Raw genomic sequence first — 22,015 nt, 5'->3', positions numbered from 1 at the left:
AGGAAAGAAAACCTCATAACATTCACACAAAGTTTTACTGCCATGAACATCCCAGGACATAGTTTTCAGATATCCAGGCTTGGTAGCTTTGCCTTGATGCTTGTTGAACTAGGGCCCACAATTTACAGCTACCCAAATTGCAAAAGAGGGTTGGTTTTGAGAGTAAAAATGTGATGTGTCCATATTGTGTTTTAAGCTCTGGCATGTTATGAGCACTGGTCACACCAACACATGTAGGGTACCACTTATATCGGGAGACAACTGAGACTGCAGGGTGATTAGAGAGTTCTGGATCAATTCAGATTTTTGAACTTTACCTCATAAATATGAGGAAAATGTGAGTTTTAGCCAGAGTCTGAGGTTTGTGAGGGCCGCCTCCTTTCTTATGACCACGGTCCACAGGTTGGATGATGTAACCTGTGGGAACAAGAATGGATAGGACGTACAAGGACATTGGGATGATTCATGTTTTAATGATAAAAGGTGCTGAGTGCAAGTTGAAGGGTGTGCGGTGTCAATGTTATCAAGAGGTGTATCCACTATATGCATTCTATCTGATCAAATATTACCTTTATGCACAATGTATGCATTATATGTGTGTCTTCTTTTTCTACAGCTGATATGAAAGTGGAGTCAATGAAATTTAAAAATGGAAGCTTGAATACAGAATTCCTACTCACTGGCCTCTCTCAGGACCCGACTGTAAAGATTATTCTCTTTGTGTTATTTTTTATGATATACATCTTGACTCTCATTGGAAATATAAGCATTATCACAGCCTGCATCAGTGACCTTCGGCTTCACACTCCTATGTACTTCTTCCTGGGAAACCTTTCCTTGGTGGACATTTGTTATGCTTCTGTAATTGTCTAACATGTTGGCCCAACTTCTGGTTAGAAGTAGGATTAGCTTCAATGGCTGTGCCGCTCAGATGTTCATTTCATTGGTCTTCGGGATAACAGAATGTGTGCTCCTTGCAATCATGGCATATGATCGTTATGTAGCCATCACATTTCCCCTGCAATATACAGTCATCATGCGCTTATCTATTTGTTTGACATTAGTATCCTGCTGCTGGCTATGTGGCGGTGTGGTAGCATTCTCAGGCACATTTCTTACACTACGGTTGCCACTATGCGGGTCTGAAATTAATCATTTTTTTTGTGATCTCCCTGCTCTTCTGAAGATGGCATGTGTAGACACCTACGTCACAGAGATGATAATCTTCTCCTTTGGAATCTTTATACTTTTGATACCAAGCCTCTTCACTGCAATCTCCTACATCCGAATCATTATCACAGTTGTGAGAATCCGCTCCTCCGAAGCCAGATTAAAAGTCTTCTCCACATGCTCCTCTCATCTGATCGTTGTCACCATATTCTACAGCACCACCATCTACATGTACATGAAACCAGTGTCTAAAAGCTCTGGAGATTCGGATAAAATGATCTCTGTATTTTATACTGTGACCCCACCAATGCTCAATCCCATTATCTACAGTCTACGAAATAAGGATGTGAAGATGGCTCTGAAGAATGTTTTCTTAAGGGCACATTTGGAATTCACATCATACTTTTGTTCAGCAGCCATTCAGAAGATGCGTATTTGAAAATAAGTAGTAGGAATGTGAAATAAAACCCTTTAGATGAATTATTTAGTCAAATATTGAATGCAAGCCGAGGTTACATTATAAGTTGGTCCCAAATAAATTACTGATTACTATAGAGTGTACAGAGTCAAGGAAACAAAGGTGGAACATAAATCCAAATTACAATCCTCTCGTATCATTATTGCCTGCACATCATTGATTAATGTAGGTTGTAATTGAACATAATATCAGGGCTGGAGAACCTGGATCTATAAGGAATGTTAATTATTGAAAGTTAAATGTGATTGATAATGAAAAATGAAGGTCTTTCAGCACAGCATTAAGAAGGATAACTCGTTGTATGACATGGACACAAAGCAGATAGGGCCACTAGTGAGTATACTACTATTAACAATAATGCAGCCATGCAATCAATGTATTCCCAGTTCTATTTACAACCCATCACCTGAAAGGCAGAACTGAGAACAACAACATACATAGCAACACGCAGCATGTTCTATCCATGGACGTTGCATGCTGAACCTGGTATGCACATAAGAAGGCAAGATTGGAAGCTGTCTTTGTGTGCAGGGCTTACTGAACAGAGCAGCTGGTACTACTTGGAATCTTGGGTGGCAGTCCCTTTAGAGTTAAGTGTAAACTGAAACATTGCCATACTGACAGCACAGTGTATTCATTCAGGCACCGATGTATTGTAATATGTCAATAATTCTGCTTTAGAACTGACTGTAATATTATGTGTTCATTTAAATGTGTTGGTTTTCACTGCCTTCCCTTCACTTACCCCCCACTAGCAAGCAGGGCAAAGGACTCAGTCTGAAATGTTGTGTGCTGTTACATCTGCTAACTCTAGTATTTTCATATAATAAAGTTTCCAGGAATAGGCCTTGTAAGAATGAATAGTAAAAGGAAACCTGGAACTGGAAAAAAGTGCCTGGCCACAAAGAAGTGGTCTGGTCGGATGTATGACGTTACAATGCATACTTTTACCACGCATGCCTTTACAACGCGGTATTTACAATGAAAACCTTTACAACGCATAGTGCTTTGGGGTGCTGGATAGTGAATAGTTTAATTTACTATTCCAACTCCAGTCCCCGAGGACACTAGGGAAGGTGTTGGATAGTAAATTAAACGTATTCCCTATCCTAGAGCGCCCCCCAGCACAATGCGTTGTAATGGTTGTCGTTGTAAATACCACGTTGTAAAGGCACTGCGTTGTAAAAGTTGTGTCGTAAAGGATGTTTCCCGGTCTGGCCATCCAAATGGTACATATCAGCAAAGGGTACAAAGTGCCCATTTGGTGTCCGTGTGTATCCACTTCCGGGTGAAGGCTGAGTCTTCAGTTGTCGGTGCCACATCACTCAACATTTCAACTAGCCACAGATGAACAAATACTTACATAGTGGAATTGGCTTGCATCCATCACTCTAAACTGCTGCTTAATATAGGAACAGTACAGCTCCTCCAACAGGGAAATCATGTGCTCAGGGATATAAGTTCCATGGTATACAGTGACGTACTGTTGATATCCGAATAGTTAGGTTTATAAGGACTTTGGTATACCATTGACAGGAAAAATTAACTTTGGGTGCCTGTCTTGACTTGTGAAGATTTTTGTGATGGAACAACACTGCTGCTCTAAACCTGAGGTGGCCAAGCTTGGGATGAATGTCTAGCTCAGCCCTTTCCCCATGAGCACTGGTGGCATAAAATATAGCAAAGTCAAGCCTTAAAAGCACTATATTTTATTCTTCAACTGCTGTGCCAAAAGGGAATAATAATACTGAATGCACGACAACTCTGCGCCTGCAATCTAAAATATTACTTTATGAAGAGAACATTCTACATAGAATGCGAGGAGAGGGAGAAGTCCCAACACTTTACTTCTCTGGTGTTGGAGTAAGAATACTTTGCAGAAAGTAGGGTTCTGTTCTGGATAACCAATGTGATGTTGCAATTGAGAGGTTGAACTTCTCTCTCTTTTCTGTTTTTACAGTTAGGGGAAATTGACAGGAAATAATTTGTTGCCTTTCCTTATGCTTAGCTTTGTACATTTGACAAGTAACACCTTTTGACATTTTAAACATGTATTGTGTTAGAATGAATTACCATGTGATGTATGTATTTAATGAACATATTGTACTAAATAGGACATACAATGATCCCATAGAAAGCAAGAGGGAGATATTCGTCCAGTAGCTTCGGCATAACGTTTTACCAGGAAATTGTGTTCCAACCCAAGCTTCCCCACTTCACGAAATTGTGTGATCCTGTGCAAATCATCTTGAAGGAAATTAGGGCCTGATTTCAATTCACAAATAGTGGCTGCAAATTCATCACCTACGTTTGTGCGAATGGAAATGAATTTTGTCAACCAACCTGTACTAATAGTTCAGTTCACAACATTCCAAGTTGTAGGGGGCTGCAACTGAACTGAACTACTAAATCAATATTCATGAGTTAAGACACTCATTGCAACTCATTATGATTGGATGCCATTGCAGCAATAGTGGTCTGCGGGATCAGCAAACCACCAAGCCTGAGATCATATTTCAATAGTCTATTTTTCCAAAAGGAAACAAGTGTGCATTTAAGAAAAGACATTGACTTTGTAAAGAAATCTTAACAACCTTTTTACGACATTTTTTGTGAACGAGTTACCACCCCATCTCACGAGTCTAACTTTTCAAAGTTTTGCAACTGGATTTTAGTGGTAAAACATGATACATTTCATTAGGAATTGATGCTCTAAACATACCTCTGACAAATAGCAATTTTCCATGGATTTCTAAACCCATTTTGAGATTATGTAACCTCTTACTGAAATGCAGCATGAGTTTATTATATACCAAGATGCCATTTTGCAGTCTCAAATGCAATCATATTAAGAACCGCAGGCATTGCAAGCTGGCTTCGTACATCAGTTCAGTATGTCTGCTAAATAAACACATACACAAATAATATTAGCCATACATTCAGTGCTAATGCCATAGTGACATCTCTAAGGGTGGGAAAAAGTGTATGTTCAAAAACTATTGTTTGTAATAGATGCCATGCACGCTTCAATGCAGTGACATAATCCAATGCTTGAAAGTACCTAACGCATTCAAGAAATAACATTTAAACTGCAAATCCTTTGAAGACTTGGCTCATGTTTTAGCTCTTACAGCTAAGACAGACCTGTGGCTGACTGTCGTTCAGCTCTGTCTATGAAATCACTGGCTTGTTGACTTTTTTCCTAACCCTGTCATAAGGTACACACCCAAGAATGAGACAGGATTAAATCCCAGCGATGCCTTCAGCATCTAGCTGCTGAGCGAAGTTCTTAAACATTGAAAATGAGAGGGAACACAGACAGCTGCATTCACGAGATGAGCTCAAGTGAATGAATCTTGAGTTACCAGAATAATGGTCTAAAAACATACTGTATTGTATCTGGACTATCTACTTAATCGTTAGGGGCCTCATGTATGGATTGTTGGTGTAGGGCATCGTAGCAAGTCACCCTGCTGCACTGCCATCTCTTAACCCCTTCCATGCTCATGACGAGCTCAGCTCGTCATGAGGCACACTGGAGCTGTGCTCATGACAAGGTGAGCTCGTCATGAAATAATGCCGTTCGAGCTTTTCCAGCACAGGACGGGAAAAGCCATAGCATGGAAGGTGTTAAAGTGAAAGGTCAGGAATGCACTGTATTTATAAAAATAAAAAAGTGTATTCCTACACGTTCCCCCTGCGCTGGCGCCATTTTGGCAGCCTAGCGCCAACGTAGGCACCCTTGCACAAAGGTGCCAGGGTGCTAGTGTTGTCGGCAGGATTGTTTTTGTGCAGTTAGGTTACCTTACTGCACAAAAACTGCCCTGGGGGGCTCTTTTCTCTTTCCATGTGTGCTGCACACATGGACAGGGCTTAATTTGAGCCGGAGCTTGCCGGTGCTTAGCACCGGCACCTAATTATCAGGACCGGGTCTACAGTCTCGCTGCATTAAGTGCACCTGCTGCTGACGTCAGAAAATTAATTTATGAGTCGTGCGTGGCACTGGCACTACTGCTGTAATGCCGTAAGTGCTGTGCTGCTGTCACTTAGTTTAAGTTACAGACTCGTCATACTGGTTGTTGAGGGACTGATGTAAATTGTAAACACTTACTGTTTAAATGGTGACGTGACCTGGATGACTCAGATTCTCAATTTCCGCCTCCTCACTCTGTCTTCAAAACTTCCGGCCGCGGATCAGGCCCAGTAGGCGGGACACTGTAATAGTTGTTGTTGGGCAGGGCTTTGCTGCCCTGGGCTGGCCCTCTTCTGTGGGGGTTGGGGCAATGCGCGGCAGAGGCAGTGAAGCGTGCGCAGATTTTGTAATGAATGCGCGCGCATTTGCTCCTTTAATTTTGCTGCCTTAATTTTGCCTCAGCACGCCCGCCCCAGCATATCCGCATGGCCGCACCAGGGGCACCCACCACCAACCGTAAGTGTAGCAGCAATTGCCAAACTAACGCTGCTTTTTTCTTTTGTTTTGCGAGTTGAGTGGCGGGACGTGATGCTATTGTCAATGTGGTAGCTTCGGCTCCACATAAAGAATCGACGATTCCCGCCCTGTGGGCCCAGGCCTCTGATTTGAGCAGTACAGCAGGCAGGCGCTGACCTAACTTTGCCACTGACAAGCGTGGCAGAGTAAAGTGTGTGTGCGTGTAGCACAGAATAAAAGGTGTTGCCTTATACACGAGTAAGGGCTCATTTACATTTACTCAGGGTGCTTGGGAGCGGCCTCCTGAGTCAGCGCAGGGTTAAATTTCCCCAGTGCGGTGAACCACAGCCTAGCCGGGTGAGGGTTCAATGTATTTAAATGTGCAAAACTGTAAAAAAAAGAAAAAAAAAAGAAAAAGCACTTGTAGATAGGACCTGGCCGGGGTTAATTTAAAGGCCCTGCCCGGCATAGGCGACATCAGAACACCCTGGATCTGACTTCCGTCGGCGGTAACAGAGCACCTAACACTGACGGTGCTATCTTCCGTGGGAGGATCCCCCCTTTACTACTTTTCCACTGGGCGAGCGGCCCCCGATGTGGACGAGGCTGCTGCCGGTTCATCTGGACTTGCACTGTACACGGGCTGGTGCCTCCACCCAGGGTGCTGTGCTCGGTGGCTCTATGATCTCATCTGTGTGTGCTCCCACTGTTCGCCCGGTGCCTCCACCCTGTGTGCTGACCTAGGTTGCCCGGCCATGTTTTATTCTGTGTACAAGAGATCTTTACTGTGATGTATGCAACAAGTGTGTTACAGCGGTGGACAGCTGTGTGTGGGCCCCCGCGGTGCCCTGCCGGCCGGATTTTGGTTTGTGCACATGTACCTGTGAGCCTCCTGTCCTTGTGTTATGTACCCCTCCTGCCCCAGGATACGTTATCTCTGTGGTGTGCATTCAGCTGTAGTTTTGTCGGCTTCCCAGTACCTTAACAATGAAGCCATGAGCCCGGATGCAAGCAAGGAAAATTGTCCATTAACTGCTGCCATGTTAGTAAAACTGCAGAAATTATCAAGGTTCGTTGGGCCCTTTAGGAACCTGGGGCCAGATGCCCCTGCACCTGTTGCACTAATTATAGATATGCCCCTGTAAACCCCCGCCATTTAATACCGCCAACTTGGCATATGCTTTCCCCCCACTGTGTGCCACCATGATACCGCCAGCTTAGCATATGCATCTAGCTGTGTGCGCCCTTGATATAGCGCCCCCTTCTTGCTCCAGTGCAGTCCCTGTGCCCCTACACTTCCGGCCTGGTGTGCAATATGTATATATGTGTCCCCTTCTGTAATGGAGCTTCATACTCTCAATACATTCACCCGTAGTACAGGCTGCTTGATTTGTGCACCCACTTAGGTGGTACAGACCTCCCAGCTAAGTAGCACACTTTATGTAGTGTTCTCTCTTCCTTTTTACTTCGCTTTGTGTGCCCTCCTACACTACTGGGGCTGTTGCGCTGATTTACACCTGTAGGCCCTTTCTTGGTATCATTTGTATATTTTCACGTCGGGCTGTGGACGGCGCCTCTCACACTTTGTGCCTCGGGTGATGCTATTGTGAATTCAGGGCATAGGGTGCCTGTTGATGCCTTCTGCGTTGCCCACACTCATGAGCATGGAGTGAGCCACTCATGTACACATGTGGAGGAGCTCGGTGTGTGATTACTGCCTGCTCTTCCTGACAGTAGGTGTTAAGTGGGTGCTCCTCGTGGGTGAGTGTATGCGGGCTGCTGCCTGTGTCCCCCCTCACAGCTTGTTTGCTGTGGAGCCCGGCATTGTTCGACTTGTAACAAATCCCTTGGAGGCGACGTAGGACAACTTGTATGATTATAGAGAACATGTAGAAGAGTGGCAGAAAGAAAGGTAGAGCAAGATTGATGTAGGGCAGAAAGAGGAGATGTTGAGAGAAAAGGGGTGAAACAAAAAGACAGAGGTGAGGTAGTGAAAGAGAGCTGAAGGTGAAACAAATCTAGAGTGGTTGAGGTAAAGACTAGGTAGAGAGTAAGAGGTGATAAAAGTTCATAAGCAGAGAGGGAGAAGTAGAGGGATGCCCCTTTGTGTCGTAACAGTGAGGAAGGGAGAGTGGGTTGATACTGGGAAAGGGGCACAGAAAGATGCGAGAGGGACAGAAAAAAGAAGTAGAGAAGGAGAGGTGTAGTAAGAAAGAAGCAAGTGGGTGGAGCTGGGGGAAAGTAGGTGTGGCCTCCGACAAATTTGAGCACCTGCACTTCATATTTTACAAATTAAGCACTGCACATGGAAAGAGAAAACATTAAGACCTGGGAGGAGTTTGTAGTGCTCAGATATGCGGATCCTTACATGGAGTTCAGCGAGCAGCGGAGTGGGTTATATTGCGCTGCTTCGAATGATTTTTAGTACTGGGAGTTTGTCCCATTCTGTAAAATCAGCACAAACGGCATTATGCATCATGCCAGAGGACGCTGCTTCGTTCTGCTGCTGGAGTAGATATTATCAAAAGCGGCAGGTTCCTCAACAAAAGCTGCAGATTTATAAACTAGAAGGTCCAGCATGCAGTTTTTCACTCTGCATGAGAGAAAAAAATCCACTCAGCATCACAGAGTTTTTTAGAACTCTGCATTGAGAGGGCACAAATCCACAAACCCAACCCGCGGAGCGGAATTCTTGACCCACCCACCCCTCCACAAAGCCTCTTCTGATATTCTACTTAGCACCCCTAAGGAACTATCTTCCAAGCCATTGACAAATGTACATCCCTACAGAAAGACAAATACAAACAACAGCTCAAACTATAAGCAAAGCCTTTGTCAGCTAGAAACATCGGTGCCCCAACTCCTTCACTAATTCGATACTCAACACTGCCTGATACCACAAGTTATTCTCAGCTAAGATTACCACTCTAGTAAAAGGTTGAGGGTATTAGGAATCCTGGTGAAAATGGTTATAATTTATGTTGCAACTTAAAATTGTAACAACCAAAATTGCTTGTAGGGTGCAGACAGCTGTGCCAACTTATGCTTTTTGTTTGCCTTTTCTGGTTGTGCATTCTCAGTGGATAAAAAATATTCAGGGTCCATTGGAGATACTCAAGAACCACTGAAGAGATGCAAATGTATTTTATCTGCTGGAACAAACTTCTGCACCAAACATGTACCCCAATGCACAGAATAAGGTGGCTATGCCAAGCCATGTCCCATAGGTAGACTGATGGGTTGTCCTTGTGGTCCCTGTTACTAGATGTGGGGTATACCAAAAAGAATTAAGGCCTGCACAGCTTCTCTAACCTTAAACTATCAACAAGGATTTGTCCACGGGAGAGAGTGTAATAATGCCAGAAGTACAGGGTTCTTCACTAAAACCGGGGAAACTCAGTTTCTAAATTGGAATGTTTGGTCTGTGTCAACCTTGGGTATACTGTTATATTTCCCTTCTTTATCAGTGATCTGAGATTGAACGGGTGTGAGTGAGTTAAGATTGTTAAGAGTTCTGAAGTACGGTCCAATGGAAATCTATTTTCCTAACTAGTGAGAATAAAATATTATCTCACTAGTTAGGTTTCACCACTCCACGAACACTGCACTACACATTTCTTCACAAAAAGTGCTCCTACGTAGTTCCGCAAGTCGCAGCACGCCCCAAGCAGTAGCTGTTTGGAATGGCCCCAATGATGAAGCATGTCACCTGGGTGCAACCCTGGGTGAGTGAAGGAACTCAAGAAAAGAATTTTCTTTTCTTTGGACAGGGGTCTTGTTTTTTCGCGCATTCAGCGGAATCCCCAGTCCCTTGGTTAGGTGTTTTGGATCTAAAATTTACAGATTTTTTGTGAACTCAATTCACTATCAACATGAAGATGGGAAATGCATAGTCGCAACCTCCTCTCCTTCTCCCTGCAGAAACTCATCTACCTGTGCTGCCCCCAGGTCCGGTCTCCAACAGAAATATTGTGGAAATTGAGCATTCAGCTTGGATGCAAATAAGTACCTGATCAATGTTTCCCATCTGAGGCACAGTTGTTGGAATACCTGTGTATAATCCAGGAAATCCAGTATGCCTATGTGTTGGACTGTCCTCGAAAATGAACTGATTCCCATCTCCAAGCGGTAATTCCAGAAATCCTTGGCGATCTCCATCAGCATCCTCGACATTGTGCCTCCAGCTCATTGATGTACTGTATTGCTGACACGTTGTCCAGCTTCTGTAGAATTGAACACCTGCCCCTGCTCTTTGCCAGGCTTGCAATGGGAAGGAACCTGCAAGGAGCTCCAAGCATCACCTATCCAAATGTCTCCACAGATGAGATCTGATGTTATCGCTATATCCGGCACCAATCCTTATATTGCTTTGCCATTCCATGCTTCCTTGTGGTTCAGTCACAATACCAATTCGATTCTGGGCTCCTGGAATGGAGGGATCTGTTCCGCGTGTGACAGTATTTTCTGGCCGTGCTGGATCTTAAGCTGTTGAGGTGCCATTTAATGTAGGGACCACAGAAATATTGCTTGGGCGGAGGGCCCTACTATCCTGGAAGAGATCCCACTGGGCAGACCAGAAGGGTTTAAGCCCTTCTGGTCTGACCAGTGGAATCTCTTTGGGCCCTGAAGAGTTATTTCAGCATAGCATATATGGACACTGCGGTAGTCCACCATTCATCAATGACAAGAACCTGTTCACCCGCATAAATCCTGAACCAAACTAGCAGCTCAAGAGAAAAAAAAAATATTTAACTGTTCCCACACCAGTAAGCCCTGAGCATTGCTTCAAGAGAGTACACCTTTACACCACTGCTAGACAGTCAAGACAACTGAAATGTGACTTACAGATCCAAAAGCTGCACTCAATGAAGGGAAGTATTTATTAGTGTGCTCCACTGTACCATTGTTGAGGTATTATGACAGCTGTATGGTGTGAGAAGGTGTGGAAAGAACGCATACCGGGCATCACCTGCAACACAAAAATGGGAAATGTCTTAAAAAGGGGGATCTATTTGAGATGTAATTTTCATTTCTACATACATGCAATTAATGCCAGGGTAATGTCTAATTATTGTTTTATAATGAGCAATGAGTATGTTTGAGATGCCACCCCATCGACATTGGTACTTACCAATGAGCTACATGTTACCAAAATCTCCAGTAATCAAGGGACCGGCAAGAGGTAAGTGATGGAAGATGCAGCTGATGTGTATGCTTTCAGGGAAGGCAGCATGCACATCAGTGATCACAGATGGTTTGCATGTTCATATAGTATCAGAGGTATCTATTGCATAACAGGTGTGCTGTGTGGTATGCTGCGTGGTGCAGTGCCTTAAGTGCCACATGGGTGCAATCAATAGCATGTACCACACGAGGGAACCGGGAAAATATGTAAAATGTTTTTGTTGCCCCTTTCCATTTTCCCCAAGTGGCATGGCTTATACACTGGTGCTATCTTCTGTTAATGTTTCTCAGTGTCTGATGCAAGGGTTAGGGTGATAACTACATTGTTAAAGCTGACACCCCAGGAAAGCTCCATTGGCAATGAAATAGAATGCAGCCAGTAATTTGACAAGCCCATCTCCCCAGTCTTAAAATCCCTAAATTGGCTGCCCTATGAAGCAAGAATTCAGCTAAAGATTGCCTGTCTCACAAAGGCCTCCATTTCAAAACCCCCAGTTATCTAGCGCAAAATCTGGAATTATCCGTAGGAGGTAGACCTTCTCGGAGTGCTAACTCTCGCATCCTGAAACACAGATATTTCCTAAAAAGAGAACGTGTCACCATGCCTTCTCTGGCTCTGCCCCGAAGATCTGGAACTCTCTCCCACCGGAAATATGCAGAATCTCCTCCAAGACTGCCTTCAAATTGGAAGCAAAAAGATTCCTCTTTAACAAGTTCCTACCTTAAAAGTTTTTAGATCGTCTGCTCTAATGCTTTTGACCTTCACCCTAAGGTCTGCGTTTGATATTATTCTGCTCTTCTATTCACTTGCTCCCCACCTAGTTTGATATGTTCCAATCATTATCTTACCCTTTGTTTTCCCTTCAATTGTAACCTCCTTGTTTGATGTGCACATTTGATTTGTTTAGGTTGTTATCCCTTTGATGATTGTACTGCAACTTTTACCTTCCTCTCCCTCAAATCGTAAAGCGCTCTGATATCCTTCGGGATCATGTTCCCTCTATATAAAACTTTATAAATAAATAAAGACAATGAACCAGCCTAGGTACTGGCAGGTACAGGCCTGCTGCTCCAAAATCCCAATGTTTATATTTATGCCTCTTCCTATTTAATTTTGAACATTCTACCACCAGTGATATGTTTCTATTGCATTATAGGCCTAAGTCAGAAGGTGAAATATTTGATTACAACAAATCTGCCTAGTGTTTTGCACGCGCGCTACATTGTGGCTGGCTTGAAATCGAGCCTTGGTCCCGTTCAACCATAAACAGTAAAGACTATTTGGAGCTGTACTTTTTTTTTTTTTTTTTTTAAACATCTTTTTTATTAAACAGGCTAATGATTTCCCATGCATTGCATTACAAGCACACACAATTGACCATGTTAATACATTGGTAAATAACGTTTCATCATAGGCAGCACAACAGTGAAAGTACAACCCTATTCAGACAGGTTATTGCATCATTAACATTGGTCTAAGACTCTGGCTTGCCTTTATTCACAAGTCTCGCCTGTTTCCCCTGACTCTGATACAGGCGCTATCTCCCCTGAGTTTCTATATGTCTCCCAGGGAGACCATATTTTTTTTTCTTACATCCACTGCTATCATATATAACCTTTTCCGTTTGGTAGCACCAGTCAAGATTAATCTCCGATTCATTCACAGTTGGGGAGATGCATGACCCCATCAAGGCGCTATGTTATGCTTTGCCACTCCAGAGGCTAGAGCAAGCCAGGTTCTAGTATGCCCAGGGCTTTACTTTTTCTTGGAGCTTTTTGCCTTAATTCATTAAAAATGAGGAGCTCTGGTTTGCATTATAGGATTTGTGTTCATTTGGTGTCTTTGGGATTTGTTTACTGTGTTGTATTTTTGAATTGTTAACTGTTTAGGTACTTCTATATGCTTTACACATTAGATCTCAGCTAAACCTAGCTGCTCATTGCTACAGGGGCTGTGCTCATGTATATAATATTATCTTTGTGTGGAGATAAAGGTTAGTGACTTGATTACTTTTGCTGGACTACCACTCTCATATATTAATAATTAACTTTCCTGCAATGACCACTGTTTCATTTTGTGGACCAGCCTACATACTGATAGTATATTAATAACAACCAAGGCTGTATTTAAAAAAGAAAAGCTTTTACATTTTCGGAACATTCATTGACAGCAGGCAGTGGTACCCTGGTCATCTACATACTCCCTCAGAAGTGGAGGGGATCAAAGGTGACCCGGTAACCACCCCAACTTGGGAGTCAGTGGTTTGTAACTGGAATTACACAGACAACCCCTACATAACTCTTGATTTAACCTAACTCATTACTGGGTGAGTTTTTTCCAGTGAGGCTTTTTGACTCCTTGTTTTATGTCTCCTTTACCATTATTGATATACAGCACCAGGCACAGCAGAGCTGCAGACAAAAAGACATGGGCTGCATTTACAAGGGACACTGCTTGGGGAGGCCAGAGCTTTGCCAGACTGATAACTTCACAGGCGTCAGGGCTTTCAGATCATGATCCCTGCAAGTGTTGAGTCATGTCTGAAATGGCTGTGAGTGTGCATCAGCTCACGAAAAACGACTGGATTCAGTCTGCTGCTGGAACCCCCATCCTTCAAAAAGAACAACTCATGGCGCAATGCTCTTCAGGTACTGAAGCCAGAAACTGGAACTCATTACCTCATTACCTGCCAACTTTTAAAATGGACACGAAAGCCCTTCTCCTCCAACAATATTTCAGATAATACATTGCAATTAAACTTGGCATGGACATATACCCTACCTTTGCCTCGTCAGCGACTTATGGCCTCTGCACTGCTGTATATATCGCTTGTAGAAGTGGTTTTTGTGTAATGATCTACCATTTTTTAAGTCTTGATTACTGTAAACATTTATGGTAGTATTTGGTCATTTTAAACAAGCTGTAATTTCCAGGCAAGTAAATGTTTCTACTGTAAAGTGCTCTAGCAATTTTGGATAGTGAGCGCACTATATAAACACAAATAAATAACTAGATAAGTGAATAAATAAATATATCCACTCAGCATGACACAGACACAAAAAGCATGGTAATCCAGGATAAGACACCTTTCTTTAATGAGTTTTTCTAGTTACTGAGAAAAGAAAAAGTGGCAGAAAATATATGGAGAGTCAGGGACTTTGAATCCACATTTATGATCTTTTGAAATGGAAATGTCCTCCATATGGTAAAGATGTGAACTCTTGTCCAGAGTGCCAAGATTTACTGCTATTTAGACCCCTAAATCTGATCTTTTCTCAGTGGATGCAGTCTTCTTGAACAGGGAGGTATGCCGAAAACACTACCTGCATAGTGGTGAAAGACTATCGCTTTCACCAGCCGGTAAGCAGCACATGTGTGGTGGTAGCAGCATACCGTATAGTGATCAGTAGTAGTAAACAGGACCTTTTTATACAGTGCAACTGGAGTTAGACCTACAGGCTCGCTCAGCTTTTTAACATTTTGGTTACTGTGTGCCTAATTCACACTTGACCTACATCAGGGAAGTTGTGGAGTGCTGCGCAGAGCAGGAGTAGTGGATCTGCGTTAGACATGTGTGCCTGGGAAGGGTACAGTACAAGGATGGAGCAGTATACTAAAGTGCATTTGTGATTAGTAATTGTACTGTGTGTATATATGCTTAGAGGGATATATTACATGAAAGATGAAGTACCGTGCAGTAAATGTGTGTATAAAATATTTGGTAAGTGTATGTGCTTGCATGGTGTACAATATAAATGGTGAACTGTTGTGCACCATGCATATGATGAGTGTGTGTGCTGGCACTGTGTCTGTTTGTAAAGATTTCACCCTGGTTAAATACAGAAAAGTTTCAGTGCTGAACACTGAGAGCAGACTGAGTGTGGGCCCTGCATGCATCAGTATATGTATGGGTACAATGCATGGAGGAGCACGGCTGGACTAAAAGTATGGTGTGAAAGTGCGAGTACCTGACATGGTAAATTGTATGGAGGACACTGGGTTCTGTTTTGGAAAGCCCAGGCCTGCCTGGTAGAAACATGAGGAGGAGAGGAATGCCCACAGACAGATTTGTGTATTGCTGCATTCCTGTGAGCTCCATTTACATTTTAAAAGACTGCTCTTTGATTCAGTGATAGATCACAAGGAAGGGGCATGGGCACATCTCTGGAAGGGAGATAGGGGTGATAAGAGAATCACAAAGATTAGAGCTCCGGGTCTGTGATGAAGTTTTTGATGCACATATCACTGTGGCTGACATCCAGTTGTGAACTCTAGTCATTCCCATGAAATGTGTTGTGACCAATCAGCTTCAGAGTTGTGCCTGCTTTGACAGACATCTGTCATGAAGAAAGATGAAAAGAAGTGCCCACTTCATAAAAAGCAGAGCCCCAACCTAGAACTTCAAAGATCCAGATCTTAATTCACGTTTGGTGCCTGGAAAAGGACTATAAAAAGGAGAGGTTCAGTACTCAAATATTGGTCATATGCCAAACAGCCAGAAGGGCAGTGTAAGAAGGGGAAGCTCTGCAAGACGACTGCCTGTGACAGGACAGGGGGTCAAGTCCTGCTATTCTCCCTCCTGGGACCCTCCATGCCAGAAGGGGATAACAGTGAAGAAGCTGTGGGACAAGCATTCCAATACTTGTGAAAGTAGGAGCAGTGATGCCAGGAGGGGTCGACGTGTTGTGGGCGAAGGCACCTGGAGAGTCTATACTGCATCTGTGAAGTACCACGGCAACACCATATGCCAAAGGAGGCTGCCGGGAAAAAATCATCAAAGACTTCAGGCCATTGGCCTAGACTAAAGTGAGTCTGTGACTGGTTGGCTAAGCCCCAATGAAGGATCTGTCCTGACTGACCCCCATGGAGGATGCCTAATAGGACAACAGGCCCTAACAAGACTCCATTCAGGAGCTGAAGAAGTGAATTCCCCAGCTGGTGGGAACTTAAATTACCACATCATCAGGAGCTCAAATCTGCTGTCGATCCCCGGGGAGAGCAGCTGCACCACTCTGGAGAGTGACCCTGCAATTGCCTGATGCTTTCACATATACCGTGTGAATTCTTACTTCCACAAGCAAGTGAGCCAACATGATTTTCCATGTTGAGGGTACCTGCTGTAACACTGAATGCTTCTATGCTACAGAAGCTTGTAGGACTTGAACTAGGGCTTTTTGGGGCCCTAGGGGAATTCACTGCTAAAGTCGCTCTGGCACCATAGGTACCTTTGACTGAAATCTTACAGAGTCAAAAGAGAACTCTCGAATAATACTTAATAGTTTGCATTTCCTGATGCATTCTTCAGAGAATTGGGAATGACCCTGAACACATTAAACAAAGGAGGATGGGACAGGGATTTGCCTGGCAACTACTAGAGCCCCAACCTCTAGGGGAAATGTGTTGTTGCATTTGAGTATTGAATTTCTTAGCATGTGTTGAGTTAGAAATAAAATATAACCTTTTCATTAAAAAGCAAGTATATCTCTTGGCATTGATTTATTGTTTATACTGCTTGTATTTGGGGTTATGAGATGAGCTCACCCACCTATATCTGTACCCTCTTTGAGGGAGCTTTGACTGCTCCGCCAAAGGGTATGGTAGGGGTACTTGGCCCAGTGGAGAGGGATCCATATTAGGCCAGGCCACAGGACATCAGGAGTAAAATGGCTCAACCACCACGGTGTGCTCTGTAACCCCTGTGTGTCCAGTAGCCCTCTGAAAGGGGTTCTGAAATTAGAACTCATTATTGGTGGCTCATGTAATGTTACTTCTATTAATTAGGGAATCAGCATGCTGAATGCTGGTAGTTGATGAGCCAGGAAAGTGAGACTAAGAGAAGAAAATGCATTTAATATATTTCAACTGAAGAGAGATTGCCTTAGTGGAGGTGGAAGTTCCCTAGAGGAAGAGGTGTGGGTATTTAAGGAAGAGGGCAGGGTTTTAGACCAGAGTCGGAATGGTTGGTATTGTGGGTGAAAGGTTGTTAGTAGAGCGGGCATCTGGTAAGTGAGGGGGTTATTGAGGTCTGCATGAGGGAGAGTATCAGGAGGAAGGGAAGAGGCTATCAGGCATGTGTTAAAAAGCACAAAAGGAGGAGTGTTCATAAGGGGTAATGGAGGATGAGGATTCTTTGAAGAAAAATATACTTTGGGACATACAGTAGAAACACAATATATTCTCGTAGTGGAGGAGACTGGCTGTAAATGTGTGCACGCCAGTGAGTGCTACAAGGAAAATCTGGGTGAGTCAATAAAAGAGAGAGGCTTCTCAACTAGGGTGCTGGAAGAATCCAACCTTCATACAGAGGAAGAGCAGCTTATGCATTTAGATGTTCCATCAATTTCCCACTCCCCCTTCTGACTCAGGTCCCTTTCTGATTCTGGCCCTGTGTTACTGCCTTACATCATTTCAGAACGCAAACCTTACTTCTCCAACTCCAATGACTCTGGTCCAATGAGTCCATCTGTTTCTGCTATTCCCTTCCAGACCATAATGTGCTATTGCACCTGGCCCTCCCTGCAGGGTCACCCCAGATGTTCACCTTCCTCAGATTCCATTGCTGAACTCGCTTTTGTTGGCTCATAGGTATCTGTGTACTTTTTCTCTGTTAATCAGTGGAAAATACTTGTGCTTTCCTTCCATTATGCTTGCTTAAATTGGTCTATACCTAACTGACATATTCGATTTGCTTCTAAGTCCCTAGTAAATGGTACTAGGTGTGTCCACAGCCTGTAAATAAATGCTGATCGTTTGTAGCAGTACTCATCTCATTGTGACACCCACTTCAGCAGCCTTTGAAAACATGTCTCAGGCCAGCACTGCACCCAGTCGCTTAGCTTTAAACTGACATTTCGACCTGATGAAATAGACTGTTTGCCCAGCCCAAACCTTCCTTCTTATCCTTATAAGTCACCTCTAAGGAGGCTCATTAGGAGGGGTGCATGTTATCTAAAACATCCACACAGTGAAAAACTCTGAAACATGTTTTCACTGTTTGTCATTTAAAATGCTATTCAATGGTGAAGTCAGATTCTATTCCACTTTTAGAACATTTCATTTTTCTGCTCTAAGCCAATGTCCCGAAACTATCAGGGTCATCGGTCACATCACTGAATAGCTCCGCTGGTGTAGTTGGCTATTGTTCCTAGATAGCAAGACACATGGATTCTTGGTGTGGAGATAGAGGGATTCCTGACTGAGTGGCTGCAGAGGAGACGTGCACTGGCCTGATTACATTTCAGAAGGCCTTGCCTGCAGCACACACACCAGAACCTGACACCAGGCCTGCCCCGCCTTTTGTCATCATAGACAGTTTGGAGCCCAACGCAGGGGAAGAAGTGACCAGAACTAGTTTTGGGGGTAGGTCAAGGAAGTCTCCTAAACAATTGCTGGCGACAGGTATAAAAATGGGACCTTCAGAGCCACTCTTCAGAACGCGTCTGGAACTGTGAAAGATTCAGAACTGGGACTTCCTGCTGACTGGACTGCCTGCTTCTTGAAGGACCGTGTTGCTGTATGAAGAAGGGAGGTTGGGCCTTCTTGCATTGATCCAAGGCTAACCAGAGTGACTTCAAGGGTCATGTGGCTGACCTTCCGTTTGATTTCTGGGAAACAACAAGCTTCCAAAGGCCTGCTAGCAACTGACCAGCTGGCCAACACCAAATGGACCTTACTAGCCCTGCCTGAGCCTTGTTGATTGCCTCTGCTGGAGTGACTTCTGATTGCCAAGAAGAGCCCCCTTTGTCCTGGACGGGCATCAGAGAGCACCCCTTCTTGACTAACTTAAGATTCCATCAGATTCAGCACAGGGTCCCACAAATCTGTGCAGCTTCGAACCAAAGCTTTTATCTAATGTGCCACAGAGCAAAAAGAAGTCACGCAGAGCCATCCCGAGCAGAACAAACCCAAAAGCTTCACCAGATCCAACATAAGCCCTCGCTGGCCCCGCAGAGCATTGCAGCTCTTACCTGACTGCTTAATCGGATCTGACGCCAATGATGCAAAGCTGAGCAAAGCCTCACAATCCCAGCTGACTAAGGCTGTGCCGCAAAGTTTTGCAAAGAAACGCTGGCCAGACCTTGCCTCAAGGACATAAGTTACCTCTCTTAGAGGGTTAAAATTGGTCCTGTACCTAGCTTTCTCTCCATTGACTTTGACAAGATACACAGTTAGCAAGTTGGACCTTTTGGTGCTATGTATTAAAACCCCAAACACTCAAATCTGTGGTTCTATTGATTGAATTTTGAATATTTCGGTGTCATCCTATTTATTACAATATACTTATTTACTATTTTTCAAATTGGTCTCTGATTTTGGAAGTAAATAGCTAACATGCAATGCCAAGAATATATATTTCATCATAATTCACATTTTTCTTCAGCTTTCCAACTCAGCCCTCCTTTTCATCAAATAACTTGAGAGGCATCAAGGGTAGCATTTTAAAGTACATGTGTCATTCTTTCACAGCCAAATTAGTGATTTCAAACATCTTTTTCAGGTGTAAATAGTGATCCTTTTTCCTGGCACTGATGTCTATCTTCATTGCAAGGGATAGGCAAGGAAACTATAGGGCATGAAAAGAAGTATACCAGTGCAGACTATAATGAACATGAAACTTAATTCCAGTTCGCATAAATCCCGTCATTTACTCGCTGGATGTGAATACCTCATTATTCAGTATGAGGAAGATCTTCTGAGATTCCAGAGTTCTCTTGGGGCATCCTTCCAGGGCCATCAGACATGGATAGCGAGGGCTGAGCCTTTATAAAGGACGCTGTTCTCTCTGTAAAATAACCACTGCATACATCTACATGCTATTCAGTAAACGGTTGGGACTTTCAGGCACTTAGAGTGTAAATCATTCTAGACAGGGTGTTAATAGAAAAGTTGTGAAGAACAAGTGAAGAGCCAGAGAGACCATTTCAAATGAGAAAGCTTATTTTGCTCTCTGATTTGCCATCTGCTGTCAGTCGTCATGGAGTCGGCTGGAATGGACACCTTACTTCAAGTAAGTCAACAAGAGGGTCTGTGGGCCCAGAAAGTGTCAGAATAGTGTGCTTAGTTCAAGCAGAATACCTACTCCAAAACAGGAAACAACACAATGTTAAGTTGTATTTTTGCCCTATCAGCTTCACATTAACTAACTTAAAAACTCACATGATGTGTCCTAAACACACTGCTCTTAATGCTTCCTTGCACCTCAGTTACTTACTATGTATCACACTTCTTGGCCACGGTCAAGGGAGGTTTGCCCACAGGTTGACGAGGTGGGGGTTGTGACTTTTTTGTCATGTTTTGAACTGTTCACTTGTGATAGAGCAGGTCTCCCCCTATCTGGACTCACCCGGTAGAAAGAGGGGCTGCAAGGGGTAGGTTATTAATGGGTATAGTTCATTCAAGGGGAATTTCTAGAAGATATGGTGTTACATACAGGGACCTTCTATTTTTTTATATGGTAATTATTTGAAAGAACATAACCCTAGCCCAAAGGTTGCCTGTTGTAAGAAAGGCGGTCCGAGGCCACGAGAAGGGAAGCCCTGCACCTGTGGAGAGGTGACTATAAACTCTTTATTTCACCTTTTCCCAATGTAAGTGTAGCAGATAGATGCTGACTTCTGCCTCTCATCAATGGGTTTAGATGTGTAATAGAGGATCTGATGTTTTCAGAAGCCTCACACAATCTGCACATGGATCAAGCAGCTGCCACTTGACTAGTAGAGCTTGGAGGGAAAGGATGGGCAGCTCAGGGGCAGCATTAGAAGTCCGGCTTCCAGCAGTAAATAGTTTGCCTCTCAAGTACCCAGCAGAGCTTAACTAGCTCTTTTAATGCATTTACTCCTTTTACAGATTTGAATGCTGCTTACTAATTTATTGATTTGAATTGAAATTAAATGTCATGGTTTTGGATAAAGATACTGAGGTCTATTTAATAATTTTTCATGCAAGGTAGGGCGGCAAGAAAAAGTTGCTGTACTGCGTTATGTGAAAGGGAGTACACCCTATTTACTAAGATAGTGCCTAGCGCTGGTGCACTGGGGGCTGCTTAGCACCTTTGCAGGCACCTTGCACTATGGTGCAAGGGTGACTGCATTACAGTCAGAATAGTTTTTGTGTCAGTAGAAAGAGGAAGCGTCGAGGACAAATACAAATATTTTCCTGGTTCTAAGAGCTGTAGTTTTAGGGCATTTCCAGGTGTACTCAACTTAGTAAATCTGGGATTACTTCAAAATCCATGGGTGGACAATGGGAACTCCACCCACGGAACTCCTCCATGAGGCAATGTATGGCAGCGCTATGTGCTTCATCGCGTGACTTTTGTTTCTAAACCACGCAAAACGATGTTGCAAGTCTTAATAAATCTCTAAAATGATTTCGCGTCAGGCTGCACCAGAAAAATGACACAACTCCAATGCAAAATCCTAGTAAATCTGCCCCTCCATGCATATCTTGGTACCATTTTGTACTAATACTTTGCAGTTGATTGGATAGACTGATTGATTGATTGATTGATTGATTTATTGATTGATTGATTAGTTGATTGATTAGAGCCAGGTTCCCTTTGTGGGTTAGGTGTTAACTCAAGGAAGAAAGGAAGAGAGGACAGAATTGTCAAGGTCAACAAGAGCAGACAACCATTCTTGTATGCTGGCAAACATACCTGTGTGGAAGACAGAGGACTAGATGTGCAGGGTTAGGCTGTAAGGGGAATGGGACACAGGAGGGTTAGCATTATTGCCCTTAGTTGATGGGAATA

At 43.5% G+C, this 22,015-nt stretch overlaps 1 pseudogene; it reads left to right on the top strand.

Moving 5' to 3' along the window:
- The first annotated feature begins 636 nt into the window (after positions 1 to 636).
- On the top strand, positions 637 to 1,609 carry LOC147709721 (olfactory receptor 2D3-like; annotated as a pseudogene).
- Positions 1,610 to 22,015: the final 20,406 nt, after the last annotated feature.

The sequence above is a fragment of the Lissotriton vulgaris genome, chromosome 6 (genome assembly GCF_964263255.1).
Source record: "Lissotriton vulgaris chromosome 6, aLisVul1.2, whole genome shotgun sequence".
Taxonomy (NCBI): Eukaryota; Metazoa; Chordata; class Amphibia; order Caudata; family Salamandridae; genus Lissotriton; species Lissotriton vulgaris.
The sequence above is the reverse complement of the archived record's forward strand: the minus strand, read 5'-3'. Positions and strand labels throughout refer to the sequence as shown.